Source organism: Neophocaena asiaeorientalis, unplaced genomic scaffold (assembly GCF_003031525.2).
Source record: "Neophocaena asiaeorientalis asiaeorientalis breed wild unplaced genomic scaffold, Neophocaena_asiaeorientalis_V1.1 scaffold232, whole genome shotgun sequence".
Classification (NCBI taxonomy): domain Eukaryota; kingdom Metazoa; phylum Chordata; class Mammalia; order Artiodactyla; family Phocoenidae; genus Neophocaena; species Neophocaena asiaeorientalis.
The window spans coordinates 2,950,169-2,974,804 of NW_020175672.1; the positions used below are offsets into that span (position 1 = coordinate 2,950,169).

General features: G+C 35.9%; 1 pseudogene; it reads right to left on the bottom strand.

The window, feature by feature from the left end:
* Positions 1 to 24,212, bottom strand: part of LOC112390761 (pyrroline-5-carboxylate reductase 3-like) — a 40,018-nt pseudogene extending 15,806 nt beyond the window's left edge.
* Between the last annotated feature and the right edge of the window lie 424 nt (positions 24,213 to 24,636).

Here is a 24,636-nt window from a genome sequence, read left to right on the forward strand (position 1 = left end):
CAGGAGGGAGGAGATATGGGGATATATGTATATGTATAACTGACTCACTTTGTTATACAGCAGAAACTAACACACCATTGTAAAGCAATTCTACGCTAATTAAAAAAAAAAGAGTTGTTTTTAGGCTTTGTTAGAGCTGACCTATTTCAGTTTTGTCCTTACTCCAAAGGTATGCCCCTTACTCTGGATTCTGGTTCTTAGTCCTAAAATGTAAACTTTATTCCAATTCCTAGACCTTTAAGATTTCAACTGAAATCCTGAGGTGTTTACCAAGGTCATTCCACCTTGCTGGAGTTTAAATTCCAGAATCTTTGCTCAACAGGCGCAGCTGCTGAAATCACTGCTCAGCTCACTAATGTTACAAATGTTTTCTATTGGGTCATTGGAGTCATGCCCCGTGCGAGTGCGATTTAGAACCTCACCAGTGATTTTAGGAACATTAGATGCAGATTCGTGGGCTACTTCTCTACTGGTCTGTTTTTTGAGGGGGATATTGCCTGGCAAGTCCCAGACCATTTGCCAGGTCTGAACACTATGCTCTTTCTACTGAGACTGCTGCTTTTGCTTGGGCTTTATTTTATTGATTTGATTTGGAAAATGCCCTCAGAAAAAGCTGTGGTGAATGCAGAGCTCAAAACATGTGCTTCTGTTTTCTAAAAAAGTATAACTTCTCCATTTTTTCCAGATAGCACTGCAGGAGTGTTAGTCAGATTCAAGCTACATTGTAATAGTAGGTGGAGCAAAAATTACTTGTGTGGATAGTTGATACACTAATAAATAATTATTTTCAATACATTTTATACATTTTCCTGCTGTACTTATTCTGATATTACATTCATAAACACTTTGCTTTTGTAGAGCTTAATTGTGAGATATACTTTTGCTTTTTAGTCACAAACTCTAGTATGCATAGCAATTTATGCTTAATTTCACTTTTTAAAGGTGATATGTATTTAAATTTGTTTACTTAGGCTTAAAGACTGATACAAAGTTGATGAAATCATGGGCAAAATGGTGCTTCCAATGCCACATAATTGCTAACCTTCTCGAATTGGAACAAAAATGAAGTACAATTCTGCCTTAGAATTCTTAAAAAAAATAATAAAAAGAACTAATACTACCTGCCAAAGTATGACTCTCCACTTAGGCCATGAAACACACCTGCTGATGAATAAATTCAGCTTTGAGATGGATTGTTCTGCCCTCATTGTTTGTAAATTAGGCTGTACATGGTATATGGCTTACAAAATTACTTGTAGAATATTTGTTTATTGAAGAGCTTTAATGTCCACAGAGAACACCCACACTCAGGATTGTAGGTGGTATACATTTTATCCCATAATGGATTTGAATGTGTTATTGGAATTGATTAGCATAGTGAGTGTTGTTGGTCATTGAAATGCTTGCTGATTTTTAATAAAAAGACATTTTGGCTCATAGACCAAAACATCTTTGTACAAATATTCATTTTGAAATATTTCCCTTCACATTCTTCCATCTCATGCTTTCATCCAAATAACAAGCAATATAGTGAAATGGGAAAATGACTTAAATTATAATCAAGTTATATGTATAATATATATGATTACATATAAAATATGTCTATATATTTGTCTTTCTATCTGTATACTCACATATATGTAGCTACCTATACATACAAATATTTATACCTCTGTCAATATATAACTTCAATATGACCTTGTTCATTTGTTTGGAAGTTCAAAATATATTTCTACTTTCTGGCTACATTTCTCTTTATATATTAATATTTGCATAAGTTCCCATGTTCCCTTTTTTGACAGATTTCTTCTGTTCTACATAGAGCCAATACTTAGGGAAAATACCAAGTACTCAGCATGTTACTTATAGTAGTTAATCCTGAAGTCCTGGTCACTGTCCCTCACCATTTTATCCAGAACTAAAGTGAGACATCTCAAGCCTAGATGATGCTCCCACCATTATCAGTGGGTGGTTGCTCTAGACAGATCCACTGTGTGGGTGCACTACTAAGGTTGGAGTCAGTTCATTAACTTTCTATTTTATTTTGACATCCATGATCCTTATTTTTAGGGTATAAAATAGAACCAGGGAAAACTATACATAAACACATGTATTAATAACTTTAATAAAAAAGAAAGAAGCCACTGTTATACACATGTAACTCACACTTTTTATCTAAATGGCAAACTATATGTTATACATATATAACAGTTGGCTTTTTCTTTTGCAATAGAATTATTTTTGGAAGTTGTATCCCATAGCCTTAATGAGGACAATAGTCCCTAGGATCATATTTGATTCTCATATTTAATCCTGTTTTCCCAAATAACCTTTGGATTGAATGTGAAGGTCACAAAACCAAGAAATATTTTATCAAGGGAATGAACTTACCTGAACAAAATACATCATAATACTTTAGTCAAATTTTCTCTCTGTCTGAGTAACTGTGTTCATTTCTAAAACTGAGCCATGCACAGTTGCATTCATTAGTTGTTGAATTCCAGAGTGGTGGAGGAGGTATAGTCATGATTGCATTTCCATGAGGATGGCTCAGGTGAATACTGAAAATGTAGATCTGATCTGTTCACCTCAAAGAAAATATTATGACATAACATCTCATAATTTCAAACAGATTGCTGTTTTTTAATGATGGACATTTCTGTTTTTGAACATTTTCTTTGATGAAACATTTTTAGTTTTTGATTACATCAATTGTCATATTACCTATATTGTAGTTACTTGAAAATCTAAGGCAACATTCTAGTAAATATTTGTGCAAGCACATAATAAGCATTATGTATCAATTTTTGGGATTTTGGTTGTTAATGTAATGCTATTACCAACAGAATGTGTGAAAATGTGAATTGTCGTTGATACTAAATATCAAAGAAATTAGGACCATAATTGGCATTATCAAGGAATAATTATTATTCATTACCAAAGTCTTTAAATAATTTAGAGTATATGACAAGTGATTTTAATTTAAAAAAATTTTTTGAGTATAGTTGATTTACAATGTTGTGTTTAATTTCTGTTGTACAGCAAAGTGATTCATTTATACATATATATATCATATATATATATACTTTTTCATATTCTTTTCCATTCTGATGAGCATCTTTTCATGTGCCTATTGGACCTTGTTGTTTATCCATCCTATATATAATAGTTTGCATCTGCTAATTCCAAACTCCCACTCCTTTCCTCCCCCTCCCTCTCCCCCTGGCAACCACAAGTCTGTTCTCTATATCTGTGGGTCTCTTTTTGTTCTGTAGGTATGTTAATTTGTGTCATATTTTAGATTCCACATATAAGTGATACCATGTGGTATTTGTCTTTCTCTTTCTGACTTACTTTGCTTAATATGATAATCTCTAGGTCCATCCATTGTTGCTGCAAATGGCATTATTTCATTCTTTTTAATGGTCGAGCAATATTCCATTGTGTGTGTGAGTGTATGTGTGTGTGTGTATCTCACATCTTCTTTATCCATACATCTGTCAATGGACATTTAGGTGGTTTCCACGTCTTGGCTATTGTAAATAGTGTTGCTATGAACATAAGGGTGCATGTGTCTTTTCAAATTATAGTTTTGTCTGCATATATGCCCAGGAGTGAGATTGCTGGGTCATGTGGCAATTCTATTTTGAGATTTTTGAGGAACCTCCGTACTGTTTTCCATAGTGGCTGCACCAATTTACATTCCCACCAACACTGTAAGAGGGTTCCCTTTTCTCCACACCCTCTCCAGCATTTATTATTTGTAGACATTTTAATGATGACCATTCTGAGGTGGTATGAGGTGGTACCTCATTGTAGTTTTGATTTGCATTTCTCTAATAATTAGTGATGATGAGCATCTTTTCATGTGCCTATTGGCCATCCGTCTTCTTTGGAGAAATGTCTGTCTAGGTTTTCTGCCCATTTTTTGATTGGGTTATGTACTATTATTTCTTTCACTGAAGTATGTAAATATTAATTTAAATTAACTTAAAAAATTAATTTCTACAAATTCCACTGAAATAAGTGATAAAATAAACAACAGTATATAAGGATGTGAGATCATCATAACAAATGTGTTTTGCATGCTGTTCTTAACTACTTTACTTTTATGAATAAAAGAACTTTTTCAAAGCATTTTCCATGTCTTCAAATGCCTTAAAATAGAGTAAGTGAATATAAAAAACTTATTTTTCCATGTGTTTTATTGCTTTGTTTTTAAGGATAGGAATGTAATTATTCAGAGAGCCTTGGTTGTTAGCATTTTAACTAAGTTGTAGAACCAAAACTAAAAATATTTTTTAGTAAGTGTGATGTGAGGTGATTTTAATAAACTCCTACTGTGTTGTCTACACATGGTTCTTATCTAGGTATCACTTTCTAAACCAAACCGTGAAGGGCGGTCTTAAAATTTCCTTCATTAACAATCAAATATGAACTTCTTATTTCCAGTGCAGCAGGTAAAGAGCCTGAAAGTTGTCACTCTAGAAAGTAAACAGAAAGTAAAAAAAGCTGAACAGACTGAAAAATGAACAACTCTTCTTAGATCTATCAGAGAAATTAGGTCATAGGGCAAACTATTGCCCCCCACCCCCGAATTGGAGAGACATACAGGAGAATATAGAAAATCATAACTCAGCAGAAACCCATGAGCAGAATCATCTACAGGAGCCCTTGCCAGATTCCTTTTTACCCAGTACATCAGACCTGGCTTTCAAGAAAAAAATACTAAGAGGCATAAAATAGTTTGAAAAATCAGAGCAAAGAAAGACTCTGATATAGCAGAGATGTTGGAATTACCAGACCAGGAATTTAAAACAACTGTGTTTAATATGCTAAGGGCTCAAATGGATAAAGTAGACAGCATGAAGAACAGATGGACAATGGAAGCACAGAGATGTAAATTCTAAGAAAGAATGAAAAGAAATGCTTAAGGTCCAAAACATTGTAACAGAAATGAAGAATACCTTTGATATGCTCATTGCTAGACGAGGCATTACTGAATAAAGAATGTCTAGCTTGAGGATATCTCAATAGAAACTTCCTAAATTGAAAAACAAAGAGAAAAAAGACTGGGACCCCCCCACCCCCACCAAAACCCCCAGAATATCCAAGAAGTGCAGGATAATTACAAAAGGTGTAACATACATGTAATGGGAATACCAGAAGAGAGAGAGAAAGGAAGCAATATTTGAAACAATAATGACTGAAAAATTTCCCAAATTAATGACACCAAACTACAGACCCAGGAAGGTCAGAGTACGGCAAGCAAGATAAATATGGAGAAAAATGACACCTACGCATATCATAGTCAAACTTGAGAAAATCAAACATAAAGAAAAAATCTTGAAGTAACCCAGAGGAACCTATACAGGAGCAAAAATAGAGTTACACCTAATTTTTCCTCAGTAATCATGTAAGCAGGTGAGCAAACTGAGATAAAGTATTGAGAGAAGAAAAAACTATTAACCTAGAATTGTGTACCCTATGAAATTAGTCTTCAAAACAGAAGGAGGAATAAAGATTTTACGGAGATAAACATCAAGATAATTTCTTGCCATTAAACTTGACCTTCAACAAGTGTAAAAGAAGTTCTTTAGAGAGAAGGAAGTTGATATAGGTCAAAAAATCAGATCTACATAAAAAAGCAGGAGCATCAGAAAAGAAATGAGTGAATATTAAATAAGAGTTTTTACTTTTCTTATTCTTTTTTTTCTTATTCTTAAATGATCCAAGAAATAATTAACTATTCAAAAATAATAATGGCAACAATGTATTTAATTATGTATGCTTATTTTTACATATATACACATTTGTGTATGTATGCCTAAGTATATATGTATGTTTATGTATAAGTGAAATAAAGGGTACAAAGGATGGCAGAGAGGAATTAAGGTTACTTTGTTTCTATAAGGTATTAGCACAACCCATGAAATAGTATAGTGTTATGTGAAAGTGGACTTGGATTAGTTGTATATGTATGATGCAAACTCTAGGGCAACCAGTGAAAAAAGTAAAAATTATACAGAAGTATAATTTATATGCTAAGAAAGGAGAGAAAATGAAAGCATATTTAATGCTCATTTAAAAGTAAATAAGTAAGAAAAAGAGTAGAAGATGAAAATAGGAACAAAGATCAAGAGCAATATATAGAAAATATCAATAGTAACAAATATGGTAGATTGTAATCCAGCTATATCACTAATCACTTTAAGTGTCAGTTATCTAAACATACCTATTAAAAGACAGAGATTGTCAGAGTGGATGAAAAAACATGACCCAACTGTAGATTGTTTACAAGAGTTCTACTTTAAAGACATATATAGATTAAAAGTAAATAGATGGAGAAAAATATACCATGATAATACTAATCAAAAAGATAAAAGCAGAGAGAATACTACCTCATTCATTTTATGAGGCCAGAATTACCCAAATACAGGCATACTTTGGAGATGTCGTTCATTGGTTCCAGACCACCACAATAAAGTGAATATGACAGTAAAGTGAGTCACATAAATTTTTTTGGTTTCCTACTGCATATAAAAGTTATATTCACACTATTCTGTAGTCTATTAAATGTACAATAGCATTATGTCTTAACAATGTACATATTTTAATTAGAGAATAATTTATTGCTAAAAACTGCTAACCATCATCTGAGCCTTCAGCAAGTCATATTGGTAACATCAGAGATCACTGATCACAGATCACCATAACAAATATAATGGTAATGAGAAAGTTTGAAATACTGAGTGAATTACCAAACTGACACAAAGACACAAAGTGAGCAAATGTGGCTGGAAAAATGGCAATAGACTTGCTTGATTCAGGGTTGCTGCAAGTCTTCAAATTGTAATAAACGCAGTATCTGAAAGCACAGTAAAACAAAGCACAATAAAATGAGGTATGACTGTACCAAAACCAAAGTCATTTCAAGAAAGGAAACTATAGACCAGTATATCTCATAAACATAGATGTAAAAATCCTCACCAAAATATTAGCAAAGGAAATCCAGCAACATAAAAAGAATTTTACAACACAGCCAAGAAGGATTTATCCCAGGTATGCAAGGTTGGTTCAACATTCAAAAATCAGTACTTAAGTGTAAATCTAACAAAATATATTCAAAATCTATATGGGAAAAGCTATAAAACTTTGATGAATGAAATGAAAAACTCAATAAAAGGAGTGATACTTCATGTTCACAGATAGGATGACAGTATTGTCAAGATGTCATTTTTTTCCAAATTGACCTACAGATTTACAACAATCCTAATCAAAAGCCCAGCAAGTTATATGGTGGATATTGACAAACTGATTCTAAAGTTTATATGGAGAAGCAAAAGACCCAGAATAGCCAACAGAATTTTGAAAGACAAGAACAACGTCAGAAGACTGATACTACCCAATTTAATGATTAGTGTAAAGCTACTGTTATCAAGACAGGATGGTATTGGTTAAAGAATACACAAATATATAAATGAAATAGAATAGAGCCTGGAAATGTACCCACATAAATACAGTCAAATAATTTTTGACAAAGTTATAAAGACAACACAGTGGAGTAAAGATAATCTTTTCAACAAATGGTGCTGGAACTACTAGACATCTACATGCCAAAAAAAAATAAAATCTATAAACAGACATTGTACACTTCGCAAAATAAATCAAGTGATCATAGACTTAAATGTCAGAAGATAACGTAGGAGAAAACTTAGATGATGTTGTGTATGGTGGTGACATTTTAGATACAACACCAAAAGTGTGGTCCACGAAAGAAAGAAATTTATGAAGATTAAAGACTTATGCTCTGTGAGAGAGAATGTCAAGAAAATAAGGCAGGCCAGAGTGGAAGAAAACATTTGCAAAAGACACATCTGATAAAGGACTGTTATCCAAAATATATAAAAACCTTAAAACTGAATAAGAAAACAAACAACCCAATTAATAAATGAGCCAAAAATCTTAACAGATACCTCACCAGAGAAGATATATAGATGGCATGTAAGCATGTGAAAATGTTACATATTATAGGTCATCAGAAAAATGCAAATTAAAACAACGAGATGCCAATACCCACCTATTAGAATGGCCAAAATTAGCACACTGACAACACCAAATGTTGGCAAGACTGTAGAGCAACAGGAATTCTCTTTCATTGCTGATGGGAATGTAAAATGGCAGAGACACTTTCAAAGACAATTTGGTGGTTTCTTACAAATTTAAATATTCTCAACATACAATCCAGTAATCACACTCCTTGGAATTTACTCAAAGGAGTTGAAAACATGTCTACATAAAAACCTGCACACAATTATTTACAGCAGCTTTATTCATAATTGCCAATAGCTGGAAGCATCCAAGATGTGCTTCAAGTAGGTGAATGAAAAATAAACTATGGTACACCAGATAATGTAATATTATTCAGTGCTAAGTGAAATGAGCTATCAAGCCATGAAAACGCTTGGAGGAACTTAAATGTATATTACAAGTGAAAGAAGCCAATCTAAAATTGTTACACACTGTGTGATTCCAACAAAATGACATTCTGGAAAAGACAAAACTATGGAGACCAAAAAAAGACAAGTGGTTATCAGGGACTGGGGAGAAGGGAGGGATGAAAACAGAGGATATTTAGGACAATATCGTATTCTGTATTACACTACAATATTAGATACGTGTCATTATACGTTTGTTAAAACTCAGAATATACAACACCAAAAATGAATCCTAATATCAACTATGAACTTTGGACGATAACGATGTGTCAGTGTAGGTTGACTGTAACAAATGTACTGCTGTAGTGTAAGATGTTAATAGTGGGGAAGCTTGTTTGTATACGGGGGCTGAGGGTATATGGGAACTCTGTAGTTTCTGCTCAATGGCTCTGAAGAATCAAGTTAATTAATTTTTTTAAAGAATCTTTTTTTTTTTTAATACATGGACTCCCATATTTTTAATTTATTTTTGGCTGTGTTGGGTCTTCGTTTCTGTGCAAGGGCTTTCTCTAGTTGCGGCAAGCGGGGCCCGCTCTTCATCACGGTGTGCAGGCCTCTCACTATCGCGGCCTCTCTTGTTGCAGAGCACAGGCTCCAGACGCACAGGCTCAGTAGTTGTGGCTCACGGGCCTAGTTGCTCCGCGGCATGTGGGATCTTCCCAGACCAGGGCTCGAACCCGTGTCCCCTGCATTGGCAGGCAGATTCTCAGCCACTGAGCCACCAGGGAAGCCCCAAGAATCTTTTTTAAATTTAAAATTTTATGTAGTTTAATCTAACATCCAAGATTATACTTCATAATCAGATTCTAGAACATAGCACTTAAAAATAATGACAAACCTCACAAAAGCAACATCAGTCAAACAAATCAATAAAGGAATCCTTTTTAAATAAAGGAAGGTGCTATCATTTTACTCTTCTGTCTCTTAAGAAAACTGAGACATAGTAAATAAGTCACGTGATGAAGTTTCATAATGGATACATAATGGTTATTACCTTTTTATAATGCCCTGTAGAATAACTGAACTTGGGAAAATTACCTTTTTCTTTTAAACGCTGGTAATTTTTGTGGTAAATTGAGCCTTTTAAAGTCAAATACAGTTGGCCCTCTGTATCCATGGGTTTAACCAACTAAGGATAAAAAATATTCAAAAAGAAAAATCCAGAAGTTTCCAAAGAGCAAAACTTGAATTCGCTGTGCATCAGCAAATATTTACATTGTATTTACAACACAGCATTTATATTATATTAGCTATTATAAGTAATCTAGAGATGATTTAAAGTATATGAGAGGATGTGTACTGGTTATAGGCAAATGCTATGTCATTTATAGAAGGGACTTGAGCATCCATAGCTTTAGGTATCTGCTGGGCATTGGTGTGTCCTGGAACCAGTCCCTCCCCCATGGATACAATAATAAAAAATATGAGTCTAATTTTCTTTGTGATCTTGGTAAAAGTTTAAGAAAAAGATTATGATTGATCTAACCCTCAACTTTTAGATTTGAATTTGTACCTGTTACTCAAAATAAAATTTAGGAATTTTTAATCTATCTATACTAAAGTGACCATGGAGAATCAGTAGACGTTGACCAATAAAATGTGAATATTAAAAGCTCCACATCCCGTATCACATATTTTGGCCACAGGTCATGCCTGAGAAACACTTGAATTTTTCAGGGATCATAAGACTCTTATAAATGGCATCTATTATTTGGAACATGTTAAGTTCAATTTGGTGCTAAAGTATGGTGACAAAGAAATAATTTTGTCACATTTAATATATAAAATTAAAGTTTACTCAGTATTCATTAAAGGTTTACTGATTTAAATTTTACCTCAAAATCAATAGTCATGGGTATTTAATAATTTGTTTTTGAGGCATTTGTATAGACTTTTTCAATATAATAATTATCAGTTTTCATGAATAAACCCAAAAACTGTGGACATGCTGTACCTAAATTTTTAAAAATGAATATTGTTTTTTTCATGAAAATAATGAAAACCAGACATATTTAGTGATATAACTGGTAGTTGAATGTAAAATACACTACCAGAAAACAAAAGAAAAATTCTGGTGCTTAATTTGTTGTAAACATAATTACTTTTGTTCAAACAAATGATGAACAAAAGCAGCAGAATTGATGCAGTGCCAAATACTGCTCTTTCCCAAAATGAAAATAATATTTTACAAAAAGAAATTACATATTCTAGGCTGTGCTCAACTCTAGCTGTGATAATGTCAGTTACCCATATGGAGTAGACCAAAAGAAATGTGTTTTCTCTTTGTTGTTGTTTTTGTTTCTAATTTGGAAGATAAAAGTTCACTCATAACATAGGAAGGCATATGTCACTTTCAAAAAGCCCAGGCTCTGACTTTTCAATGCCAAAACAATTGGTTGAAAATGAATGATATAGCTAATTAACTAGTTGTTTCATGTGTATGAACTCAAACTACCTGTCGAATTGGTTGACTCAACTCATTGCTTTTATTTCTGCTGTATAAGTAAAGCTTTAAAAAAAAAAATCACTGGGTACCACAATGAAGATATTTCACCCCCAGCATAACTAAATTAAAAAAAGAAGGCATGGTGGGTTTTTTTTTGTATAGCCAGCCAAGCTCCATGTGTGCCATGATCTCCATTATTAAAAGTGTGTATGTATTTTGAGTATCACCATGATTCTGGTGCTTACCAATGGATAGTTATATTTTGATTGATTCTTCTTTTTGCATGTGCAGTGCCCCTTCCAGTGGGAAGTATATAATTTCCAACCCATTGACCTCAGACTTAGATGTGTAACTTGCTTTGGCCAATGAAATGTGAACATTAAGTGCTGAGCAAAAGCTTGACAAGTCATTGACTGGCTCCTTTGTTACTTGTTCCTTCTAGAACGTGAATAAGTCCCAGACAGTATCTGCTACTTCATCCTGTATCCCAGAATGAAGGAGCCAAGTGGAGAAGAACAGAACCGTAATTCACATATAATACGAATTTTGTAATCCATTGACATTTTGATGTAGCCCCAGCATAGACAAGAAAAAAGCTGACCAATACACAAAGATTATACTACAGTGTTCATTTTGTAACACTTTTGCCAATATTGGATATTAACATTTTAAAACCAAATATTTGCTTGGCTTGTTATTAACCATCTTTCTACTGTTAAACCTCTAGTTTATATTTCTTTCCAATTTACCGTTTTAACCAAATCTGAGGCTCTATTTTTTTAACTTGGATATAGTTTATGGAATTTCATTTATATATTTTGATTTTTATGCCGCAGTGTGCTTTTCTCCCTCTTTTTTTTTTTTTTAATTAATTAATTTATTTATGGCTGGGTTGGGTCTTCGTTTCTGTGTGAGGGCTTTCTCCAGTTGTGGCAAGTGGGGGCCACTCTTCATCACGGTGCGCGGGCCTCTCACCGTCGCAGCCCCTCCTGTTGCGGAGCACAGGCTCCAGACGCGCAGGCTCAGTAATTGTGGCTCATGGGCCCAGCCGCTTCGCGGCATGTGGGGTCCTGCCGGACCGGGGCACGAACCCGCGTCCCCTGCATCGGCAGGCGGACTCTCAACCACTGCGCCACCAGGGAAGCCCTCTCTCTTTTTTTTAAATCGTGTATTACATGGCATTTGTTCTCAATCTTCTTTCCTTTTTTCTTTTCTTTTCTTTTTTTAGTGATTAGGAGAGGTATACATGCTTAGTTATTTAATTCAATTATTGTCCTCCTTAATAGAGTTTTAAAACACATCATACGTACATCTATATTTTTAAAAATATCAACCTCAGAATGTAAACACTCTGCTTATTTTCTCCTAGCAAATCTGAGAATATAGTTGTCCTTTGAATAGAACAGATTTTCTGAATTTCAGATGTTTTAGCCCAAATCTGGGAGAGTATACTCTAATTCTCATTATATTCATATATTTATTCAGTAACTGTAATTACAAATGATATTCTGCTTTCATCTGTTTTTATAATAAACTACCTTCAATTTTACGTTAAATTATTTCGGTCCTTGTTATTGATCCTGTACTGTGACTTGCCTGCTCCTGATGCCTTCACTTTAATTCTAAACTAAAAGGTTTCAGGAAACCTCTATGGTTAAAGTTTACTTTTTTCAGCCCTTATACATCTACCTTTGCCTTTCTTTGCTTTCCCACATGAATGACAATTAATGTTTGTTATATAACTCTTGGATCTCAAAACTTTTTCATTTTTAAGTGAAAGTCAATCTGATTTTTGTACTTTTCAGCATGACTTGATTAAAATATTTCACTCTGGGGTGTCTAAATTCTTATCTCATTTAATTTCATTTGATGATATGTAGTGAAGCATGTATATCTGATCACTCAATTTCCTTTCATTTCAGGAAAGAACCCTCCTGTAATATGCTTGATTATCATTTCTGTTCTGTTTGTTCTTGTCAAGTATAGCAATTATACTAATGTTGACTGATCTCTGTACTTTCTCCTCTTCATCTTTGATTTTTCCAGCTTTTCCCCATCTCGCACATCCTGGGATATCCTCCCAGCTCTCTTCATCATGTGTTTAAATTTATGCGTGCCAGTTCTGATTTAACAATCCCTAATGCAGTTGACAAGTCACTTATTGAGCTTTTCCGGTTTTTGTGCCCTATACTTATATTTTCTTCTTCATTTTTCCTTCCTGTCTCTTCTTCAGCTCCCATTTTCTCTTAAGAGTGTTTGTTTTTTTTCCATAGCTTGGCTCTTGTGAGTAGTGCCACAATGAACATGGGAGTGCAGATATCTCTTCGAGATCCTAACTTCAGTTATTTTGGGTGTATATCCAGAGGTGGGATTGTTGGATCATATGATAGTTCTGTTTTTAATTGTTGGAAGAAATTTCGTACTGTTTTCCATGGTAGCTGTACCAATTTACATTCCTGCTAATGGTGTAGAAAGACCTTCTTTTTCTCCACATCCTCTGCAACACTTTAAGTCTTTTGACTTTTTGATGATAATCATTCTAACCAGTGTGAGGTGATATCTCATTGTGGTTTTGATTTGTATTCCCCGGATCATTAATAATGTTGAACCTCTTTTCATATAGTACGTTTTTGCTATTTTGGAGAAATGTCTAAGTCTTTTGCCCATTTTTTAGACTGGGTTGTTTGTTCTGCTATTGACTTGAAGGAGTTCCTTATGCATTTAGGAAATTAACCTGATTTCATATATATGGTTTGCACATATTTCCTCCTGTTCTGTAGGTTGGTTGCCTTTTCATTATGTTGATATTTTCCTTTGCTGTGCAGAAGTATTTTAGTTTGATATAGTCCCTCCTGTCTATTTTTGCTTTTGTTGCCTCTGCTTTTGGTGTCATATCCATGAAATCGTTACCAAGACCAATGTCAAGAAATTTTCCCTTATATTTTATTCTAGGAGTTATACAGCCTGTTGTTGACTTTTTTCTGTTTACTCATTCTTTTTTTTTTTTTTCCTTGCGGTACGTGGGCCTCTTACTGCTGTGGCCTCGCCCGTCGTGGAGCACAGGCTCCGGCCACGCAGGCTCAGCGGCCATGGCTCACGGGCCCAGCCGCTTGCTCCGTGGCATGTGGGATCTTCCCGGACCTGGGCACGAACCCGTGTACCCTGCATCGGCAGGCGGACTCTCAACCACTGCCATCAGGGAAGCCCCTGTTTACTCATTCTTAAACATTGAAAATCTATCTTCCAAACTGGGGTAACCTCCAACCTCACTTTCTAAGAAAACAATGATGGCGTAATGGAAAGTAAATAGAACAGAACTTGAACCGACTAACTGATTGAAAAATCCATGAGAAGTGAGGGCCAGAAGGAGATAGATGGGAAGTATTCAGCTTGCAGCGATGTTACTACTGCAGATTGAAAAGAACAACTGAAAAATACTGGGCTGAGAATTCAAATGTCAGAGTTACTACCCCAAACAAATGGATGACAGGTATAGCTATTGATAACAATATGGACCTGAAAGATTCCATTAGACTTTTATAGTTAGAATGATGGCTCTCAGAGTAGGTGAAACACATAAACATTTATCATATTTAATTAGTGCATTCCCTGTATATAAGATAAAGTCTTCCATAAAATGTTCTTTGCCTTCAACATAAGGTTTCAACTTTCAATCTATTTTCTGTTTCCCAAACTGTTTTCATTTGTCTTGTCTAATTACTATTATAGTCCCCCTTGCTTTGAGACTGGTTTTTGATACCTGCCTGATCCCAAGGTCTTGAAAATATTAGTCTCTTTATATCTTCCTGGGGCTCCTTTAATCAGAACCCAAACTTCATCTAGATTTCATTATATGATTCCTTTTTGCTCATGACTACAACCAAAGGGCAGAGCCACTCTGTCTCCTGGACAAAGCATAACCCAAGGAGATCAAAGCAGAGGCCAGAACCTACTTCACTCCTTTAGCCAGGAAATGTAAACACTTTCAGCCAAGTTTATTTCTGCCCAGATTGATATAGGGCTACACTGCCTTCAAATGTCTGAAGGGTTATTATATAAAATAATCAAAGAGAACAAGAATTAGATAATGAGAAATGTTACTTGGAGGTTTAATATAGGGGATAGTTTTATTTCATAATGATTGATACATTTCCAAAAAAAGTATATCCTGTCCCTGGAACTATTACAGAAGTGACAGTATGATTATCTGGCAAAAAGTGTTTTAGAAAAGATCCTGAGCCGATTGCACAAATCACCCGGATCAGTGGTCATCAAACCGTGCTTTGGGGGACTTCAGAGTTCTGCTTCAGGGAATGAGGCCAAGCATACTTCTCTTAAACCAGAGCTGCTATACTATGCATCTGTTTCAAATTTGGGGGTTCCATATACAAAGCTCTTTAGAAAAAAAGAGTTCTGTTGGTAAAATAAAGTTATAACTCATTGGGTTAGATGACCTTTTAAATGCCCTTTCACCCCAATAATTCTATGATATGATTTTGAGTGTCTGTGATTCAGTGTGCAATGTGAAAATATAAAGTTACAAAACAATTAAAAAGGTAGGCTTGTTATTCTCCATTTATTATTTATTAGCTCCTCGTTTCAATAGTATAAGTAGTTAACAGGGTTTTGAGACAGTGTGGAAAAATGCGCTATCCAGGATAAAAGAGGCTTAGCCTAAATTTGCTTATATGTCAGGAGATAAATTAAGATTAGTACGAAGATAAAACATTCACAGAATACAAACATTATTCCCTAAATATGTACTTATACGCAATATGTACTTATACGCAATATGTCCTGTAGGCACTCAGTATATTACTTAAGATATCCTTTATAAATATTTAGATCCATTATGATTCAGTTTTAAAAGTGTGCTTGTTTTCAAAGGAACCATCATCATATTTGTGGTAAATAAATTTTCCTTATAATCTGAAATGCTTGTAAACAATGCACTATACATTATGTGACACCAAGATTTGGTCTTACTTTACAAAGTTTGAAGTAATAAAAGCTAGATTTTTTTCCTGGTATACTTGAGGAATAGACATTTCCATAAGAAAAGCCATGATTGTGAATTTCAATATGAGTAAATCCCCAGTTCCATAAGATGGAAACATCCAATTACTTAAGTATATTTGTCATAAGGAAAAAATAAAGTAAGAATTTAACTCAGGATTTATTGAGTGCAGATGATATAGAGGAAGTATGCATGCTGGTTTCCATTTTCCTATTTTCTGTTGGTAACATGAAACATTCTCAGTGGCATTTCAGCTTCTGCGTGTTACAGAATTTCTACCACTCTGTGACTTCAGATAACTGTGGAATCCTGTAGAAATGAGTAGCCTGTGTTCTTGCATTATGTTCTTTCATTAACATCCTCTCATTATGGTTGGGTATTGTCTTTGAATACTTGGAAGGAATGGAAAATGTGTCCACAGAAATAAAATTCTGTTCGTGACTATATATGATTAAACTATTGCTGTAGCAATAGAGACTGTTTCCAAAGAAGGGATCTCATTGTCTCATTTCAATGTAATTTCTGAAGACTTGATGTTGAAATTTCCACACTTTTATGTAAGTTTAAAGTGGGTTTTCCTTGACTAGAGATCCATAACTTTCAGTAAGTATGGTTGTGTACTAGTACTAGAATTTTAAAAATTCTGGTACTTCACATGCATGCTTTTTGTTTTACTTTTTTCCACTTTTATTCCTGTGAAACCTTTGGAAATTTTGGGTCGGGCCACATAATATACTAAATATAAGACCAAAAATAAGATCTGCTTGATGACGATTTAGTTTGTCACAGGTTGTTTGGCACCATCTTTCTGATGTTCAGTGACTTGACAGCACTGGATTTTAATATTGTCATGTTTGTCCTTCTGAAGCAAACTTGACCATTATGCAAACTATTCATATTATTATGAATAAAATGACCAAATAGTGACAATTAGTAAACTGATCAGTTTCAGTGACCAAATTAAATAACTACCCAGCTGACCCTGTCATCAATATGAACTTGTTAGTGTTGTAACTGTTGTATAAATACATGCATACATGCATGCAATTAGTTTTTGTTATTAATTTATTATTACATATTAGGAAAATGCTATATTCAGGCAACATCTCTAGAACATGTATGGATTGAGTACTTACCATATGCAATGTACCAGATCATTACCTGTCCCTGGGCATCACACTTCAATGAGAACTTATAATCTTAGCCAGTCAAATGGCTCATTTGAGAGCGATAGGTGCTCTAAGATGGTTGTGGAAAAATTCCCATGAAAAATTTAAAAAATGTATATATGACTGAAGTAGGTTCAAGGAAGTTTTTACGAGAGAGATGACACTGGAATTTGGCTTTAAAGAATGAAAGAATTTGGAGAAGGGGAGAGAAATGATGAGGGAAGAGTTGGAGGAAAAAAGCATGAAAATGTGAAAAACGAATTGTAGAAGCACTTTTCCAAAAAAAGTTATGAGGTCAGTGCCAAGTACTTCACTGTATCATCCACAAAACTAAATACAATAGGCAGATAAGGGAGTTTTCAATATGTAATTTTTAAATAGAACTGCTTCCTAGAACTGCTTTGAAAGGAGCACAAGTACAATGTCTCCAGGACACAGCCTACTTTGAAAACACCCCACTCTAAATATGGCACCAAACACTGAATGCAGTTCCCCAAATCTGACCAAAATATACAAATAAATCCATTTTGATGTCATGTTTAGATGGAATTTGCAAAATAAAACAGTATACTTTTTAAAGAGTGATTTCATAAAGATAAGGCTATAAGCAATAAAAGAAAGAATGCTTTCTATAAGATAGCTATAAGCCATCTTAACAACAGTGTGTCCAAATGTTCTAAACTGTTATGGGGCAAAAGTATTTGTGGGCATAAGGTCTGCCTTAGCCAAAGAGTCATCGTTATTTTTTTCTTTTTTTGTGGTACGCGGGCCTCTCACTGTTGTGGCCCCTCCCGTTGTGGAGCACAGGCTCCGGACACACAGGCTCAGCGGCCATGGCTCACGGGCCCAGCCGCTCCGCGGCATGTGGGATCTTCCCAGACCGGGGCACGAACCCGCGTCCCCTGCATCGGCAGGCGGACTCTCAACCACTGTGCCACCAGGGAAGCCCCAAAGAGTAATCTTGATTATTCTTGGTAGAGGGGAAAAAAAGCATTAAGTGATGACATAAGCATCTCATTTAAGTGGACTTTTATTTGTATTTGAAATTGCAATTTTTATTCAAACATAAACATGAATTATATGGTCAGGTAGCCCTATGACTCACATACTTTATTCCTATTCATCTTTTGCATTCTCTAAAAGTACTTTAGACAATTACTCTTAAACTTTATGATAAAGGTCACCTTATCAGCATATCTTAGCTTTCACTTATTTAGTTATAATCAGAATCTGTTCTGACACATAAAAGATGTTCTCATTATGCCAGAAAAATCTGGGCTGGCATATTAATTTGAAAGCTATCCAAGAATCTTACTTTCATGAGTAACATTGAAGTATCATCTTTTATCCCCTCGTAATTGACTCTGTGTACCCGAAGTCGTGGTATACACCCCACAATTCTCTCTTCTTTTTTTCTTTGCTGCTCTCTTCACCAGAAGCCCACCAGGAGTTCATCAGTAGCCTGATCAACACAATGCATTCTTTATGAAACATGTATTTCTCTAATAGAAAGTAAACATAAAAGTCATTAAAATAACATTGTGTACATTTATCTTTTTGTTGTTCTCAAATCCCTATTAAAATGGCAACTGACCTGTGTTTTATTTGTTTATTTTAATTCCTGAGCTTTATAAGGATTAAAAAAATATAAAAAAGATGTAGGAATAAAAAAATCCAAGGGAGGAAAAGAATGAGGGAGAAGATGTTAGAGGAAAAAAAGAAGTCCTAAAATGATGCTTGCATATATTCTTTTCTTAGCAGTCTCTAGTGATTCATTCTGATTTACTAAGTTCTTTAATTTTCTTTTAATGTTGAAATAATATTTGTCACATTATATATTTATAGCATCAGAAACATTAGTAGATCTTTATAAATGCACTAAAATAGTTATGAGATGATGATTCAAAGCAGTTCATTTACTTCTGAGTTTTGATATATTCTAAGACATTATAATACCATCCCCATGAATTTGGTAGATTATAGACTCAACAGCCACTTTGAATGATACAATTGCTTTTCTAAACAATAATGAAGGTAAAAGGAAGGAGAACATTTCCACACGAAATGGCTTTGTGAAGATAATTTTTAAAATGATATAAAACGCAAATAAGTAAATTCTCTGTGACTGCTCTTGAAGGACATAAACCAAACATAATCAGAATCAGTCAACTGCAGTCAAATTACAGCTGTTCTGCACAATAGTAAACACATGTTTGCGCATTTAAAAAAATGCCAGACGGGCTCTGATTCTAGCTTATGTTTTCTTTTAGTGAAAGAGAATAAGAGGCATGTTTCATCTTTGGAAAGAAATGTACAAAAATTAACAGTATTTTATTTTTTTATAAATTTATCTATTTGTAGCTGCATTGGGTCTTCATTCTTCGTTGGGTCTTAGAACGCCTGGGCTTTCTCTAGTTGTGGCAAGCGGGGGCTACTCTTCGTTGTGGTGCATGGGCTTCTTATTGTGGTGGCTTCTGTTGTTGCAGAGCACGGGCTCTAGGGCACGCAGGCTTCAGTAGTTGTGGCACATGGGCTCAGCAGTTGTGGCTCGTGGGCTGTAGAGCTCAGGCTCAGTAGTTGTGGCACATGGGCCTAGTTGCTCCATGGCATGTGGGATCTTCCCAGACCAGGGCTCGAACCCGTGTCCCCTGCATTGGCAGGCAGATTCTTAACCACTGAACCACCAGGGAAGCCCATTAACAGTCTTTTTAAAAAACATTTCCCCAATATAACTATCCTGAGGTTAGAAGATGACTCTGCTCCTTGTTTTTCAACTCATTTTGTAGAACAAAACATGGAAACATTATGTACCTGATCATCAGACTGAAGAAGATCAAGTGAGGGAGTAGAGTACAGAGGAGAACCTCCTAGGTAGGGCTTTTTATTCTGCTGGAAGATGTTAGCTACAATTTATTGAGAACTTCCTCTCCACTAGACAGGATACAAGCATCTTACATGCATGACATTATTTCATCTGCTAAACACTGTTAGGTAGTTACTGTTACTATCTGTGTTTTACAGATGATGAAATTTGAGTTCAGAGAGGTCAAATGATGCTCTAGGTAACAGAGCCAGTAAGTGGCAAAATGAGGACGAACTCCATACACATCACGTGTTTGCTCAGAACTAACTGGCTTTGCTTGCTCATCCCAGCACTTCCTGAATAGAATTCCAGAGGGACGAGAGGGTGAATGCTGGGACAAAGTTCTGCCCAGACAATGACATCAGCCCTTGCAGCCGGCCTCAACTTTTGCATAATATTTGGGATGGAGGGAAGGAGGTAGGCATAGGGAGATGGAATCCATTTATACTACTAGGGGCTAGGAACATACCATTTCAAGTGCTCGAGTCAGTGGGCTAGAGGGACATGGCAGAGACCATGGATGTCTAACTCCCAGCAGAAGCCAGAAAGCCCACGGCCCCCATTCCCAGCTCGAATCCAAATAAAGTCTTCATCTATGACCAGCGATTCAAAGGCATGTCCAACATTCAGGTCACCCAACACCGTAGTCTATATATGCTGACAATGTTAGACTGAATGACCGGCTTGCAGCCGTCTTAACTTCTATGTATAAAAAGTTTAAGCATTTCCCCCAGAGTTCAGCTGGGCATGGTTTTCTCTTGGCCACACCAGCTACTGGGTACACAAGCTGCCAGTTGTCATTGGACATGTCTGCCTGTGGATATAGCTGCTGACGGGCAGGTAATGTCTATTTAAAAGACTTGTATGCATTTCTGTGTGTATATTTGTTTCACCTTTTGAAATTAAACTTGCTACATTAAGCATATATATTTTGAATTTAAGTGTACATAAAATAATTACTAGCATTATTTTCAGTGATGAATGTGGCAAGACCCTGATGTTAAACAGAATCTGCTTATACCATCCCAGACCTTTATTTAGTCATGAAACTCTTCTTTCTTTTTGAAGAGTGTGTTTATTTAATTCCATGTCATTTTCTGGGGAGGCATCGAAGCACTGAGGGATCAAGGGATTTTTTTTTTTTTTTTCAAACAAACCATAATTTGTCTCAGCTTCCCTTTTGAAGTCTGGACTTTGAACACGTGCTGTGCTTGAAGAACCTCTTGGCAGTGGGGGGAGATGGTTGCTGCCACATGGAGCAGGCTGGCATTGATGTGACAGTGCCCTCCAAGTGAACCCCAAAGTGACAGTGGTAACCAGTCTTTGCAAAGCACATTATTGAACTATGTATTCTCTATTATTCCCTTTTCTACATAACTAAGCTTTCAATATTTCAATTTTGTTTCAACAGTGAACTAGGAAATGAAGGGGAAAGCCACATTGTATGCTTGGGTTGGTAGGGCTGACAAATGAAGCCAACAATGGTGGGATGTAATTGATCATCAGAAAGTGTCAAAAGAAGTCAGACCTCATGGGATGAGAGTTGGCATTCTAAAATCCATTTACTCTGCCTTGTGTCTCTTAATATGGAAATATTTGAATTTTGTTTTATTATGAGAAACAGCCATAGGGAACCATAGTCAGACTATTTGTATGCCCAGTGAAGCAGTAGAAAATGAACATGGAAATTTATAATCTTAAGGAAGCAAGGATTTTCTTAAATGGAAATAAGGCCTACCCTGAGTGCTAAAGCTGCCTTCTCCAGCCTAGAGCTAGTAAGTCTAAAATAATTCTCTGCTCCTCATCGCTGTGGATTGACAACTGAACTTAAAACATCCTTCCTAAGAAATAAGGGGACACCAGGCATGGGAACTATTTGTGTATTCTCAATTTGGGGTATACCACTCGAACAGGCAGACAGAAAACTTGAGTGAAAGCAACCTCCAAATGGGTCTGAATCATCATTCTTACTAATAGTGGATCCAGAGACAAGCCTTTGTGGTCTATCTTAGCTGATCAGCAGTTTCTTCCCAACTCATATTTGAGCAATCTGGATTCTGTCCAAGTTCAGTATTTTATTATCTCACCACTATTTTGGCGCTAATCTCTTGGCTTCTGAACTGGCTATAAATCAGTTTAGTTCATAACTGTGTCTTAGTCAAAAGAAAATTTTTTCACTTGGGTATTACACAGAGACAAAACTAAACCTTAGTCTGGAGGAAGAGAGGCAATCTTTTCTTTATAATGGATAAAGAAAATGAGTAACATTAGCAATTCATACTCAGTCCTTCTTAGGAAGCTATCATTTATTACCAATACTTGAAGTCTCTGTGACTCAGTCTATATATACATCATTAATAATCTTCTAAATTCAAGACTGTCATGCTACAGTCTTCTTTGCCACATTTTTCTATTTTCAGACCACCTGGAATGCTGCTTTTCTAATTACACCAGAGGCAGAGGAGTTATACTTTTAAAATTGTGTCATATGTTTTTCCAACCAAACTGAATCCAAGTCATTGAGTTGAAGAAATGAATATATTTTATTTTATCTGATATGATAACCAAATCTTGAAAATTCAAAGATGTTTTGAATTAAGATTTAAAGGTAAATGTGGAGAAAAATTGGACTTGATCTCAGGTGAACCCACTGTTACTTACTTTAAGGCAACATTTGAGAGCAATCAGATAGCATTTCATAAATTCCTGCCTAAATCCTGTGGGATTTTAATGTGTTACTTTAATACTAAAATAGGTGTCTTCTCAAATTAAAATTTATTCAGCATTAGATTTAGACCAAGAAACAAAAAAATTGTTTTACTGCTATAACCAAGTTTAGAATTTATAAAGAGTCTGCTAATAACTCAGCCCAATAACACACTTGGCGAAGATGTTCTATTCATTCATTTCCACCTAACATGTTCAAGCCTAAATTTTAATGTGTGTTCTTTTTTTATAAATCCATTTATTTATTTATTTATTTTTGGCTGTGTTGGGTCTTCATTTCTGTGCGAGGGCTTTCTCTAGTTGTGGCAAGCGGTGGCCACTCTTCATCGCGGTGCGCGGGCCTCTCACTGTCGTGGCCTCTCTTGCTGCGGAGCACAGGCTCCAGACGCGCAGGCTCAGTAGTTGTGGCTCACGGGCCTAGTTGCTCCGCGGCATGTGGGATCTTCCCAGACCAGGGCTCGAACCCATGTCCCCTGCATTGGCAGGCAGATTCTCAACCACTGAGCCACCAGGGAAGCCCCTTTATGTGTGTTCTTGATAAGCAAACTAAGAGTACATAATTCTTAACTTTGATTCTCAATAGCAGGTAAACCATGTTGAGATGAACAACCTGACAAGCTTTCCTTTGATAAGAAACAATTAAATCTGTTCTTCAAACGTATTGGAAAAACTTTCATTTTTCTATTAAAGGGAATTTTAAAAAAATATTATATTTTGTTGAAAATGAACAAAACCTTTTCCAACCCAGTTTCTCCATTATAAGTCTGCTGCCTAGTTAGTGAAAGCCCTGACTCACACCTTTGCTGCTCCTTGTCTAACACAATCTTTAGCTTTGGTTACCTATACAATTATCATTGCTCTGTCTTCCCCATATTGTAACCTGAAGTTTGGCAAAGCAGTGGTGAAAACATTAGTAAGAACTCAGGACTGAACTGTTTGATATGACACTGGTTTCAAGGGCTTGAGAGTGAAGAGGAGGAAAATACCAGTTTGAAGTTCAGCATAGTTACTTTTCTTTTAAAAATGGTACTAAGAGGGCTTCCCTGGTGGCGCAGTGTTTGGGAGTCCGCCTGCCAATGCAGGGGACGCGGGTTCGTGCCCCCGTCCAGGAGGATCCCACATGCCGCGGAGACCCCAATAGGAAAAAAAAAAAAAAAAAAAAAAAATTGGTACTAAGAAAAAGAAGCATAGATTTTTATCTAAACCTTCTTATAGGAGTTGGCAAGCAGTGTATATAATTCATCGTTGCTTAACGAATCAGCAGCATCAAAATATACAGAAGAAGTGTGGACACTGTAACAAGAGCCCAAGGAGGAAAGGGGAACATTCTCATCTGAGCAGTCCCAGCTCCGCAGGGAAAGTGAGAAGAGCAAAGGGAAGGTGACAGTAGCAGTCACTCACCTTTTATACTGGAAGGAGCTGGTGGTGAATTAATTGGTATTTTGTCTTTTTTTGCTGCTACAGTCTCAGCAAAAATTGACGAAAAGACCATTTTCCCTCTAGCCCACCGGAAGGACAGTTAGGGCTTTCTGTTTTGAGTTATCAATTCCATAGCCTTCTGTAGAGAGGACTTCCGCCTGGATTTGAGGGATCCGGCAGGTTGTGGAGGCCAGGATCCCACTCCCACTCGGACTCAGAAGACAGGACTTTGGAAGAGGTGATCGCTTAGTACCTTCTGTAGAGGAGCAGCGCCTGCGGTGTGGTGAAGGGCCAGCAGGGGGCGCCGCTCTGTCTGGGAGAAGAAGAATGGGAGCCCCATGAGCCATTGTGGGTGACCAAGGTGGGCTCTGGGGCACGCTGGACAGGATGGGTGGGAAAAGGGAGCAGTCAGAATTGACATCAGACTTCTAACTCTCCTCAGTGGAAACTTAAAGCCAGATTTCATTTGATTTTGAAGAAACAAACCAAATAAAATA